General features: G+C 44.1%; 1 protein-coding gene across 5 annotated transcripts in view; it reads right to left on the bottom strand.

Moving 5' to 3' along the window:
• The window catches only part of NLGN4X (neuroligin 4 X-linked), a 334832-nt gene that overhangs the window by 227443 nt on the left and 93630 nt on the right, over positions 1 to 13759 (bottom strand). The window lies entirely within an intron of this gene.

The following is a 13759-nucleotide window of genomic DNA, read 5'->3' as shown; positions in this document are numbered from 1 at the left end:
ATCACCATCATCATCAACACCATCCCCAGCATTGCCACCACCATCATACCCATCGTCATCATCACCATCATCACCACCATCATCACTACCACCATCACCACAACCATCACCACCACCATCATCAACACCATCATCACTATCACCACCACAATCATGATCATCCCCACAAATACCACAACCATCATCACCACCATCACCACCACCATCATACCCATCGTCATCAACACCATCCCCATCATCACCACCATCATCATCATCACCACCACCACAGCCACCACCGCCACCATCACCACTGTCATCAAAATCATCACCGTCGCCATCACCATCGCCATCATTATCATCATCCTCACGGTCATTATCACCTCCATCATAATCACCACCGTCATCATCTTCATTTCCATCATCACTATCACCACTATCATCAAAATCATCGTCTATTCCTACTACTACGGCTGTAGCTGCTGCTAGTATTACTATCTATAGTAATTCATTTATGAGGTGGCTATGTCCTCGGGCCACGGTTCTGTCCGTCGTTTGTTTAAAATTAGATTTTAAGGACCTATAGGTAACAACTCCTTATTGTGTGTCTCTTAGCCGCCTGCAGATATATTTTGCAACCAGTTGCCCTTGGAAGTCACTCCACAAATTGACCCTGGTCTAAACTATATGAGCCATGGTTTCTTTAATGGGTTTCATTATTTTTTTTTCCTAATGGCAGAAGGGACTATTTCTTTATATTTGGTTTCACAATGCTTCAGGCCCATTTTTCTGAGGTCCTATTTATGACTATTTATTGTATCATGAATCTCATCATTAGCCATCATGTAAAGAGTCCTATAAATATGACAATAGTTAATACACACATATGTATGTTGGTTATGACTATTGCATGACAAAATCTTTGTCTATCATATGTGATGTTATTGTATGACTATTATATGACAAAATATTTGTTGGTGTCACCTTCACAGTCATTAAAATTCAAATTCTTAGGGCCCATCCCCAGAACTGATGAGTCAGGAGGAGCCTGGGTGGTGGCTAGGAGTCTGCATATGAAAAAGTTCCTGGTCAGTTTGAGAACAACTGTGCTATGACCTTGGAAGTCTGGACTATGCCATTATATGTATTAACTACAAGATTCCCAATGACTTCATGAAGGTAGCCCTTTACATCAAGGGTCAGCAACCTTTTTCTATAAAGGGCAAAATAGAGGGGGTACCTGGGTAGCTCAGTCTGTTGAGCATCAGACTTCAGCTCAGGTCATGATCTCATGGTTTGTGAGTTCAAGTCCTGCGTCGGGCTCTGTGCTGACTGCTTGGAGCCTGGAACCTGCTTCAGACTCTGTGTCTCCCTCTCTCTCTCTCTCTCTGCCCTGTCCCTGCTCATGCTCTGTCTCACTCTGCCTCTCGAAAATAAATAAACATTAAACAAAAATTTAAAGGGCAGAACAGTAAGCATTTTGGACTTTGTGAGCTATATGCCCTCTTTTGTAGCTATTTGACTCAGCCACTGTACCAAGAAAGCGGCCACAGGAAACAGGCAAATAAATGGGTAGGGTTGGGTTCCATTAACCTTTTTTGCAAAAACAGGCAGCATCGTGATGGATTCTGCCTATGAGTCATACTGTCCCCTCTTGTTTCACATCTTTAAGTGGAAGTGAGGCCCTGTTTTAGTTGAACATTTGTCCTTATTGGGTATTTCAATCTTCATAAGATCACATCTATCAATCGTCTCTGTAGGTCAGACAATGATGAGAGCACACTGTCTTGCAATTAACTGACCACAACAGTGACTTCAAATTCACTCTCTCGGTCTCTTCAACCATGCTCAGCCAAAAGAATCAATATTGACATCAGCTTGCAAGCTCCATTCCTGACCACGGTGACCCCTCCGCCTGAAATCCCCCTCACCCACCAATCTGGTCAACTGCTGTCTTTCATAGTTTGCCTCGGTGTATCCTGACCTCTCAGTCCAGAAACATGCTCCTCCCAGATGTTCCCATACCTCCCCAACTTGTCCCATCATGGGGCTGATTATACTAAGTGGTAACGCTGGTTAACTGTCCGCCTTCCCCTGTGTGATCTGCAGGAGAAAGGATGGCACCCTTTCGGCGAAGTGGCCAGACAACTGGAACATGCTCAGTAAGTATTCGTTGAATAAATAAATTTATCAATTGCATTTGTGCTAATGTCAGGAGCATCTACATGAGGAAATGTTAAGAAACCAAAGAAATACAATGAAATGAGGGTACTGGTGGCACCTACTTGGGTTTACAAAGCTGCATAAGAACTGAAGACCAGGTTTTACTACCATCCTGAGAACCCGCCTACCTCAAACTCTCAGAGAAGCCCAATGAGCAGAGGAAACAGCTGAGGATGATGCCCTGTGCTTCCTGCAGAATTCCCTGGATGCCATCTTGCCAGCCATTTGTTCAGTGCCCGACAATGCAACTCTTACCAATCCCTCCCACCTACTAAAGGCTTAGTCTGAAATTTGTTCAAATTCAATTTCGCTTCTCTTAGATCAACTCTCTAAGTTGGGTAATCCTTCAGCAAACCCAGCCCTTTAGCTGGAATGCTTAGAAGAAACAGACACAGTAGGTTACGCCCTGTCCTAATGAGCTTGGCCCATTTCAGGGCAATTTTTCCACCTGGAGTCATAGCTCATGCTAGCCCTGCTTCGCCACCCGAGGCCAACCTCCAGAGCCAGACATCCGTCTAGAGCACAGCACCCCAATGTGGTTTCGCCTCAGTGTTGTCCAAATACAAATTTCCTCACGTTTCAGAGTTGGCCTGTGACCCACGCTGAACCAGTGGCATCGTCCCCAAGCCAACGTACTTCTCGAAACTCAAGGATGATATCACAGGGAAATGCTGGTGACCGTTTTTTACCTCCACATGGAGACAGCCTCACAGAGAGACAGAAGAAATCCAAGGATAAACCAAAAGTGTCAGGTTAGTAACGGCAATGATTCAGATCCAGATCCACATGGCTTAAAAAGAATGAATTGCCCAAGTGTTGTGCAGGACAGATGTCTTAAATTATGGAGTCAGCAGCGCTGGTTACTTCTCTAGGGTCTGGGGGAGAACAATGTCACTCTCTCTCAGTTCTCAGTTTCCGGTGCTTTCTAGCAATCTTTGGTGTTTTCTGTCTTGTGGATCCACTACTCATATCTCTGCCTCCACCTCCTTATGGCATTTTCTCCATGTAGATCTGTCTTTTTCCACGTGTCTTCTATTGTAAGGACACCAGTCATAATGGATTTAGGGTCCTTCCTAATATAGCATGACCTCATCTTACCTTGATTACATCTACAAAAGCCCTCCTTTCAAAGAAGTGGACATTCACTAGTCAGGGATTACAACTTCCATATTATCTTTCTGGGGGGACACAATTCAACCCATAACACGGGTCAACTCAAAAACCCAATGACAAGAGAAAAGTCTGAAGGACTAAGAGCCATGCTATGATCTGTAAACGTCTTTTAAAAGATTCCAACTGACGGGGCGCCTGGAAGGCTCAGTCAGTTAAGCGTCTGACTTTGGCTTGGGTCACGATGTCATGGTTTGCGAGTTCGAGCCCCGCGTCGGGCTCTGGGCTGACAGCTCAGAGCCTGGAGCCTGCTTCGGGTTCTGTGTCTCCCTCTCTCTCTGTCCCTAACCCATTCGCATTCCGTCTCTGTCCCTAACAAAAAAATAAATAAACGCACGTCAAAAAAATTTTTTTAAAGATTCCAACCGATAGTCTGTGGCCTTAGGATAACAATTTCAAATCTCACAGACCCTTAATTCCTCTCAGGCTAGGACCTCATAACTTCTAACCTGATGATTTCTGGCATCTCAATTATTCTTTTTTTAATGGGTGTTTATTTATTTTGGGAGAGAGCATGAGTGAGAGTGGGGGAGGGGCAGGGAGAGAGGGAGAGAGAGAGAACCCCAAGCAGAGTCTGCAGTGTTAGCCCAGAGCCCGAAGTGGGGCTCGAACCCATGCACTCTGAGATGGTGACCTGAGCCAAAATCAAGAGTTGAAAGCTCACCCTAATGAGCCACCCAGGCGCCCCTCAACTCAATCACTCTAACCTGTGACCGTTACTGAATATCCTGGAAATGACTCCAGCACCATTAAGTCAAATCACAGTCAACTGTATTTAAAAACAGACAACGCCCTGCTTCCTCAAAACTACAAAGCAATTAGCTTCTTGGCTGTTCTATCGCAATTTTATGCCGTCTTCCCTTGTAACACCTCTGGGGCTTGGTATTTCAGGGAAATGGGCAGCACACAGGCTTTGGCCCGGCTGCAACTGGGAAAGATAATGCAGTCAACATCCTGCAGGGATATCCAAGCCTCAGCCGCAAATTACTTTGTCCCGGTGTGTGCGCACACACTTTATCATGGGAAGCAGAGGGATCCTGTTTTCCATTACTTTCTAAATCATGTCGTAAAATAGGATGCTACATCTTTAAAAAAATTATGAGAACATGTGACTTTCAGGCACGATGTATGTAAGCCAAGAGCTTCAGGCATTCGCTAAAGAAAAAAATCTAAGGTCAACTCCAGCCTTGTTCAGAACATACATCGTGATGGAGAATAAATCATCAGAGGTGCCTGGGTAGCTCAGTCGGTTGGGCATCCGACTTCAGATCAGGTCATGATCTCACAGTTCGTGGGTTTGAGCCCCGCATCAGGCTCTGTGCTGACAGCTCAGAGCCTGGAGCCTGCTTCGGATTCTGTGTGTGTCTCTCTCTCTGCCCCCTCCCTTGCTCATGCTCTGTCTCTGTCTCTCAAATAACAAATAAACACTGAAAACATTTAAAAAATTAAAAAGAAGTCAGTTGAGCATCTACTGATTTTGGCTCAGGTCATGATCTCACAGTTAGTGGGTTCGAGCCCCGCATCCCGCTCTGTGAGGGCACCTCAGATCCTGCTTGGGATTCTCTCTCTCCTGTCTCTCTGTCCCTCTCCTGCTTGCTCTCTCTCAAAATAAATAAATAAAGTTAAAATAAAAAGAATAAATCATCTTGGGGAGTCTTTGCACTGCTAGGTAGGAGGGTGGGTCAGTCTCATAGCCACGTGCTGGAGAAAGCTAAACCTGCTGAGGAGACCTACAAAAGTCTACACAGGAAAGGGCATAATACCTTGTCTTCAAAGATTTTCCAAGCAACAGAGTGAGGAAAAGAAGCATCCAAAATTGCCCCGGCTGTGTTGGTAGAAAGTTCACAGGTATAGATCACCAGCGCTTTGTCTAACAACAAAGTCAACTCTCTTAACGGAGCTGCAAAAGTCTTTCATGGCCAGGTCCAAAAAAGGCTGAGTGGCCAAGTGCTCCCCATTCACTCACGCATGTGACTGACGTCCTCCTGCGTAGAAAAGGTTTGTGGGGAACGCGGTGCGTGTGCGCTTGTTATATGTTGCCTCCCTCTCAGCACTCGCTTCGTAAGAGAAGGCGCTTGGTTTTGTTCACTATTCTTTTTGTGAGTCTCAGCCCCTGGTCGCCTGGGTGTTGTTCCTTCTCTGCCTCTCTCCCCTCGGTATACGCTCTGTACAGACGCTGGCCAAGAGGCAATGCCCAGAGCATGGTGGATGCCCAGAAACGGTTGTACGAGGAACAAATGGAAGAATAATCTCAAAACAAGTTTTAGAGTCCATCGGCAGTGTAGACTTGTAAAATAACCACAACTCTAAGGACACGGCCGATGTTACAACTGGGCATAGGGCTTCAGTGAGTAAAGAACAGGCAAATATGGCAGTAAGGAAGACGGCGGATGCAATGAGCCCTCGAGAGGAGGTCTTTGTAATTCCGTGATGGACGCCCATCTTGGTGCCATCATGCACTCCAGGGAAATTTGGACCATGATACCCAATATACCCAAATCCCTTGATGGGAAACCTGGACCATGATACCCTATCTACCAAGATCCCTTGATGGGAAACTTGAGACCATGGTACTCAACATACCAAGATCCCTTCATGGGAAACTTGGACCATGATACTCAACAGTCCAAGATCCCTTCATGGGAAACTTGGACCATGATACCCTATATACCAAGGTCCCTTGATGGGAAACTTGAGACCATGGTACTCAACATACCAAGATCTCTTCGTGGGAAACTTGGACCATGATACTCAACAGTCCAAGATCCCTTCATGGGAAACTTGGACCATGATACCCTATATACCAAGATCCCTTGATGGGAAACTTGGACCGTGATACTCAATACAGCAAAACCCCTTGATGGGAAACCTTGACCATGATACTCAATGCACCAAAATCTCTTGATGAAATGCAAGCAACTTGTAAAATGTACTACAGTGGAATTCGATCTCATTATTAGTTGATTTGAGCTCAACAGGAAAGATCTAATCTAAGTTGATAGATTTTAAACATTTAAATTTTCTTAGGGAGAATGCAGTTTTCTCTCTGTGCTGTGCTACTATTTTTGAATCTAAGCTATTCTTAAACACGCAAAACTAATGTGATAACTTTATTTCATAGTCTCTGAGTAGATACATTACAAAATATAGTGATGAGGGCGCCTGGGTAGCTCAGTCAATTAAGCGTCTGATGTCAGCTCAGGTCATGATCTCACAGTTCGTGAGCTCGAGCCCTGAATCAGGCTCTGTGCTGACACCTTAGAGCCTGGAGCCTGCTTCGAATTCTGTGTCTCCCTCTCTCTCTTCCTCCCCCACTCATGCTCTGTCTCTTTCTCTCTCCAAAAATAAATAAAAACGTTTAAAATTTTTTTAAAAAAATTAAAATAAAATAAAATATAGTGATGAAAGTAATTCAGTAGATTGAAGAATTGGGAAGGAGGCAGAAATCTTTTAATAAATGATATATATATCTTTAATTTCAGGTGAGAAAAGTACATTTGAACTTGTTAAGAATGGAACTTTACGTTCTCTGATTTAACGTTACTGCCTAGTGGTGCTGAGAAGAAAAATGCGCATTGGAATTCCTGGGGATGGAGTCCCAGTAACGAATCCTCTGACGTCAAAAAATGTAACGGCAAAAAACACCCAGGTGAGCGCTTTGCATGCAAGATTATACCATCAGTGCACTGTCCTATCATTTTGTTAGGTTTTATCTCTCCCTCCTCCCCATTTTTGCACTTTTTATGTCTTAGCCTATCTAGACAAGCGATAAATGAGGAGCTTATTTGGAGGAGTTCAGAAATCCCTCCCTCACTGCAAAACATACGCATATATGCCTTGTGTATCATGTCAGGATTGGTGGAAAACGTTCCCTTGTGGATCCGCAACAGAAAACATCAACTTACAGACTGCCCTCCTTTTATTTTTTTTTTCTTGAGATCCTAACAACTCCCTGAATTCTTCTGCCCACTGAACCCTTTCTGAAACTTGAGTTTTGTTACAGTTCATTCATTTTCCAAGCAAAGAGCTTATATTCTCTTCTATCACCATTTGGACTGGTCCAATGCCTTGTGTATGCTAAGTGCAAATGGTCATTTTTTTAAATTGGTAATTTTTGAATGAATCAGCTAAAAGGGCTTTAAAGGAACAAACGAGAAGAAAAGAGATACAGAATCAAAGTTGAGATGAGGAGATTCATAGATTGACTGGCTTGAGTTGGAAATAAGTCAACTCGTAGCAGGTGAGTTGGATGTTAAGTGAATACTGGACTTCACTTGTGGATGGAGGGATGAGTAAGTCCCCAAAGAGATGATGGATGCAGAATGTGGCTGAAGGCATCAGTTTAAGGAAGAAGGAGAGTTTACAAACTTTCTCCTATCTTGTGGAAACACACCACAAAACTCCCTTGCTGAAGAGTCAATCCCTCCTGCGTTCCTCCCTTTCTGCTGGGAACACGTTCTCCCCACAGAGCAAACGAGTATGTGCTCACAGCAGACAAGAGAGTGTTTTGCTTAAAGGGGACGTCAGAGTGCTTGCATATTTGGAGAGGAAGGGACCGTATAGTGTTAGTATGTTCCAATGTCCAACTGGGCGTTTTCAGAAATCGTAACACATTTGATCTTCATTGGACAGTGGATATCGTGCTTGAGTGGACACCTTTCACACACACACACACAACACACACACACACACACACACACACACACACATTCACTTTCCAAAGTAATCAGATATGTGACATCTAATAGGGAAATGTTTTTCACTTAAAAAAAATCTGCGGGGCACCTGGGTGGCTCAGTCGGTTGAGCATCCGACTTCAACTCAGGTCATGATCTCAGGTTCGTGTGTTCGAGCCCCCTGTCAGGCTCTGTGCTGACAGCTCAGAGCCTGGAGCCTTCTATGGATTCTGTGTCTCCCTCTCTCTCTGCCCCTCCCCCACTCACGCTCTGTCTCTCTCTCTCTCAAAAATAAACAAACGAAACGTTAAGAAAAATCTGTTTCTCGTTTGTAGAAACCTATTTCTCTGAACCCAAATATAGAATATCTGATTGGATCAGTAAAATAGAGACCAGTCACTTTTATTTATCTTAACGACTATCACTCTTTGGCTTTTCTCCTGGATGTCACCTGTGAGCTCACTGTGTGATCTGTAGGTCGGATGTGTTCATGTGTGGGCCCCCGCTTTGCACACCACACACCCTCCGTGGTCGTCGAATCCAAAGCTACAGAAATCTTTGCTTCTGTTCGTTTTTGCTGCCATTTGGATCGGAGCGCTCCAAGGAGAGGCGCTCTTAGACATAAAAGAGGGAAAGTGAAATGCATTTAGTATGAAAACAGCCTGGTTCAGGAGAACCAAACCACGGAGCAGGAAGGCAGGGACCTACTCCCGACCATCGAACACGAGGAACTGAATCTTCCAGTGAAAGCTCAATGTAGCGAGAATAACATGAAATTCACAGGAAATTCAACAGATAACGTACTGACCTCTTCCATGTCAAAATTATCTGTATAATCATCTTGTTAATTATGATTCATAATTAAGCAGCGGCATACTCCAAAATTGCTATAATCCTAAACAATATGCAGAAGAGGTCTAAGAGGCCTGCTATTATCACTAATATAGCTGACGTCACTAAATGTGGAGAAGGTTGAATGTCTCAATCTTCTAAGCTGGTAGAGAAATGCATGTTATCAGAAATCTACTCCAAGATAACCGTCTTCGCAAAATACTCAATTCCCTTCCAGGAATCCTTGTTGGAGAGATTTCTGTTTAATAATCTTCCATAATTACCTTCCCTTACGAGCTACTTCTACACAACGTCACAGACCCGAGTGACAGACGGAAATGACAATCCTTTGTTTTCACAGAGTTGCATGTTGATTCGTTAAAACGTCTGTCTCACTGTGTTAACTCTAACTCGGTTACCCTTTTACTTTGTCACCTGCATGAGACTTACATGCATACAAATGGACTGAGACTTGATGAGAACAGAAAGGAAATTAATCTCTCTTTTATCTCACGTTTAAAAAAAAAAAGACTACTATTGTCTTTGGATGTGCAAAGGCACTCTTCCAAGAAATGAATTTTAATGCTTTCTTGATGATTAATTTCTGTAACTCACACAGGATGCTAAAAACGCATTTGACAACTGAGGGTGGAAAAGACCAGGCTCCGGAATAAGGGAGAACAGAATAATTCTGTGCTCTTGCAAAACAGTATCGTATTCCCTCTACATTCCCTTTTCTTAAAGCCATACTCAGTACTATCAGAAAGGATGGTCCCTTGATCCCGTTCCTTAAGCTGACCCGTCCACTACTACAGTAAATGATTATGTTACAGACAAGAAACATTTATTACGCACTGGATTAATATTTATGTTAGACTCCACAAGCACATGCAATTTTGCTGATATATTGTTTTTGTTCCCTTTTTGACGATGAATTATGCTGCACTAACATCGGACTACAGAGTGGTTACACGTGCAGGATACTTCATATATGAACGCCTTAAATCCCAGTGGATCTCTTTCACACCCACAGGAAACAGAGGCACGTACAAGCCACGTGACCTGTCCGCTGTCATCCCTTGGCTGGTAAGGGGAAAGGCTGGCATGTGAACCCAGGTGGGCACGTTCTTACAGCTATCTCTCTAGACTCAGCTGGAGGCGGGAAGCGGGTTTACATCAAAAAGCATAAAGATGAGGGTTGATGGGGGGATGGGAGGGAGGGAAGGGTAGGTGACGGGCCTTGAAGAGGGCATCTTTTGGGATGAGTACTGGGTGTCGTATGGAAACCAATTTGACAATAAATTTCATATATTAAAAAAAATAAATAAATTTTAAAAAATGCCCAAGTTCTATAATACTTAGTAAAAAAATAAATAAATAAAAATAAAAAGCATAAAGAGACTCTTGTGGTTTGCCTCCCTCTCTGTTTGAAATAAACGCATAAGAGACTCTTAAATACAGAGAACTGAGGGTTGATGGAGGGGCAGGGGAGGGTGGGGGGAAATGGGTGGTAGGCACTGAGGGGGGCACCTGTTGGGATGAGCACTGGGTGTTGTATGTAAGCGATGAACCAAGGGAATCTGCCCCCGAAACCAAGAGCACACTGTACACATTGTATGTTAGCCAACTTGACAATAAATTATATTTAAAAAAAAAAAAAAGCATAAAGAATCACTCTGCCCAGATCTTGGTAGGATCTTGAGGTCTACAGGCGAGGAGCCCAAACTATTTTGCTAACATGGGTGCAAACGGGACACCATTTAGACATGCAGCTCCCATTGTGAGCGAGATTTAGTAGACAGAAGAGGACCACTGGGGTGTTTGGCTGTGGCTCATTCATTGACATTGACTCTGGAAATTAGTTTGAGACGCCTGGGTAAATTTAAATGTCCCTTCATGACATCCCTGTGTACAATCCCTCTGAAGTATGACAGTTCATAGGATTTGCCCTAGCCCTATACTATCACAGTGGACACAAAGGTTGTGTTTCTACCCAACAGAGTTAATGCCTCAACTCTGCAGAGTGCCCACAAACTGGAACGAGTACCATCTCCTTGGTATGCGTGCAGAAAGCAGCAAATTTTCACCAGCCAGCATTAAGAAGGTCTTCCCACCTATAGGTAACACATGGAGTCTCAGAATGGGTAGGGGTTCCGAAGGCTCAAAACAAAACAAGTTGCTTCAGCCATTACTCTGTTTTCACTTAGGGTACAGGCTTCACTGTGGAGTTCTAGCAGGATTGTAACACACTGCCGTGCACGCTGCATCGTCGCACAGCAGCAAACGGGTGTTACCTTACAGTTGGGAAGGTCAGAGTTGGAAGCTGGCACCGGGAGACAGAAAGCAGCAGAGCCAGGGTGCAGCAACGGATGGAGGGTCTTCGTCATTAACCGGTGGTCCCACCCAGGTTGTGCAAGCTACGCTCCCCTTAGCGTAAAGTCGACCGATGAGCCAAGGCAATCCCACACGCAATGGAAACGGCCCTTCGCCATGGAAGGTGTCACAGTTACAGGTGCCAGGGGTTAGCAATGGAGGTGCCTTTGGGGAGTCGTTTTTTTGCCCACAAGCGTCCGTCCCCCTAAATTAGGAATCCTCATGTCCTGTGCAATCCCAACATCTAAGCAAGTGGTGGGCACTCAAGAACTATCTTTGGGAGTCAAGTCAAGGTGGGCGTGGTCAACCCCGTCACCCTCTGATTGACACAGAAAGAATGAATCTAAAAAATTGAAGGATCGGGGCGCCTGGGTGGCTCAGGTCGGTCAAAAGTCCAACTCTTTTTTTTATGTTTATTTGTGTTCATTTTGGGAGAGACAACGAGACAACAAGCAGGGGAGGGGCACAGAGAGAGATGGAGTCCCAAGCAGGCTCCACACTGTGACAGCTCAGCTGAGCCGAGATCAAGAGCCAGACTCTTAAGCAGGTACACCACCCAGGTGCCCGTAACCGTCCGACTCTTTATCTCGGCTCAGGTCGTGATCTCGCAGTGTCTGAGTTCAAGCCCCGCGTCGGGCTCTGTGCTGACAGCTTGGAGCCTGGAGCCTGCTTGGGATTCTGTGTCTCCCTCTCTCTCTTCCCCTACCCTGCTCATACTCTGTCTCTCAATAATAAATAAACGTTAAAATTTTTTTTTTAGAAAATTGAACGATCAAAGTGGTATATGCAATATTGCTGTCTTACATCATTACATAAATGCATTGATAGGAGTTAAGGCAGTCCATAAAGGGAGGTCCTTGGAGGAATCGGCATGTTGCCATTTCAATATGTCATTAAGGGCGGGGAGTTTATTCATTAAGCGAATAACCAACAATTAAATTTCTAAAGCTCCACATTGATTCTCAAATTGATGCAAATATTTTAAAAAAGAAAAGAAAAGGAAACCTCAAGACTCCTGACCCTACAGGCTGTGATGTGTTCTTTGTGCAAACATACAGGCAGGTACACCTTCACTCACGAGCGAAATGCCAATATTTATACGTTGTAGGAAAACACATTCTGCCTTTCAGCCCCTACTGGATTTCTGATTCTCTCGTCAAGATCACGTGAGATACTGTTTGGAAAACAGCTCTGAACAGGTAAGCAAGCCACGCTGGCCTTACTCTTTTAAGTTTGGATTGCTTTTCCATCAGGTAGCATTTCCCAATTCCTAGTCAGTAGCAGACCACAGTGAAATGGCCAAATCCTTCATGTTTCCGAGCTACACAGCTGCACATCTCAGTGCTGTAGTCAGGAAGGCTACTGATTTTTCTCCGGGTTGGTCTCTTTCGGACCAACCGACCTCTCACCGGGAGGGGAGAGCCACAAAGTCCCCAGCACGGCAAGCGTACCAGGACGGCGATTTTCATCTTGTATGCTGTGTTGTTCTCTCTGTCCTTTCCTGCCTTTGCTTCTTCTAATTTCTTATTTGCATAGGTCGCGAGGAGAACAACCACCACCCGGCTAAGCGGCTTCAGAAGTGAGCTGTCTCATTAGTTTGGGGTATGGTTATGCTTCCCTACAAGCACCACCAGCCAGAGGTAATAATTATATTAGTGTACAAATATAATAGTGCACTGTCTTTCCACCTCTTTCTCCGGGGGTTCTCTGTGATGTGGGTAATAGACCACCACGGTCTGGTGTTTCGTGACGTGCTGAGGCTACCTTTCAGCACTGACAAGGACACAGCACAGGACCGCTGATCCAAGTTTGGACACCGTGGATCCCTTCTTGCACGCCTTCAGGCAAATCTTAAGTAAAAATCATTCTCCAAGGATTAAAGGGGGGCAGAAAGAACAAAAAGAAAAAGAAATCTCTCCCCTAAAAGATGCAAAGGACACATTTTCGTTTCTATAGTTGATGGTGTCTATGGTTCCTGTAAATTACTTCTTTTAATTCCAGTAAGATGTACCTTTCAGGCTTTTGTCTCCCCTTGTCTAAAAATAGCATACGCAAATGGTCAGTGAGAAATGTGTTCACACTGCAGCATAACATTAGTCTGGTTAGCCTTTACAAATTTTTTTGTTTTTTAATTTGAAATCTACACAGACAGGAAGATAACCAAATTTTACTACCGTTGGATTAAATGAATAAATCAAACATCACTGGTTCTTACAGATTTTCATGGCTGTGCTACTGAGAAGAAAGGGAACATTTTGTTCAAGCAAGCACATTATCTCCTAATGTAGCTAGAATCACGGAAGGATACTCGTTAGCCATTTGACTGCTGTGAATATTAGGAGGAAACAAGCTGTAAATTTATGTTAGCCATAATGAGTCTAAACAATGAAATCCAACCATTGTATGAAACATCCCTTGCTTCTATATTTAAAACAATCAGTGGTTTTCCTTTCAAGACTCGGAAGGAAGGAAGGAAGGAAGGAAGGAAGGAAGGAAGGAAGGAAGGA

The sequence above is a fragment of the Herpailurus yagouaroundi genome, unplaced genomic scaffold, assembly GCF_014898765.1.
Source record: "Herpailurus yagouaroundi ecotype Mexico unplaced genomic scaffold, PumYag 248, whole genome shotgun sequence".
NCBI lineage: Eukaryota > Metazoa > Chordata > Mammalia > Carnivora > Felidae > Herpailurus > Herpailurus yagouaroundi.
This window is presented reverse-complemented; position numbering and strand designations above follow the sequence as displayed.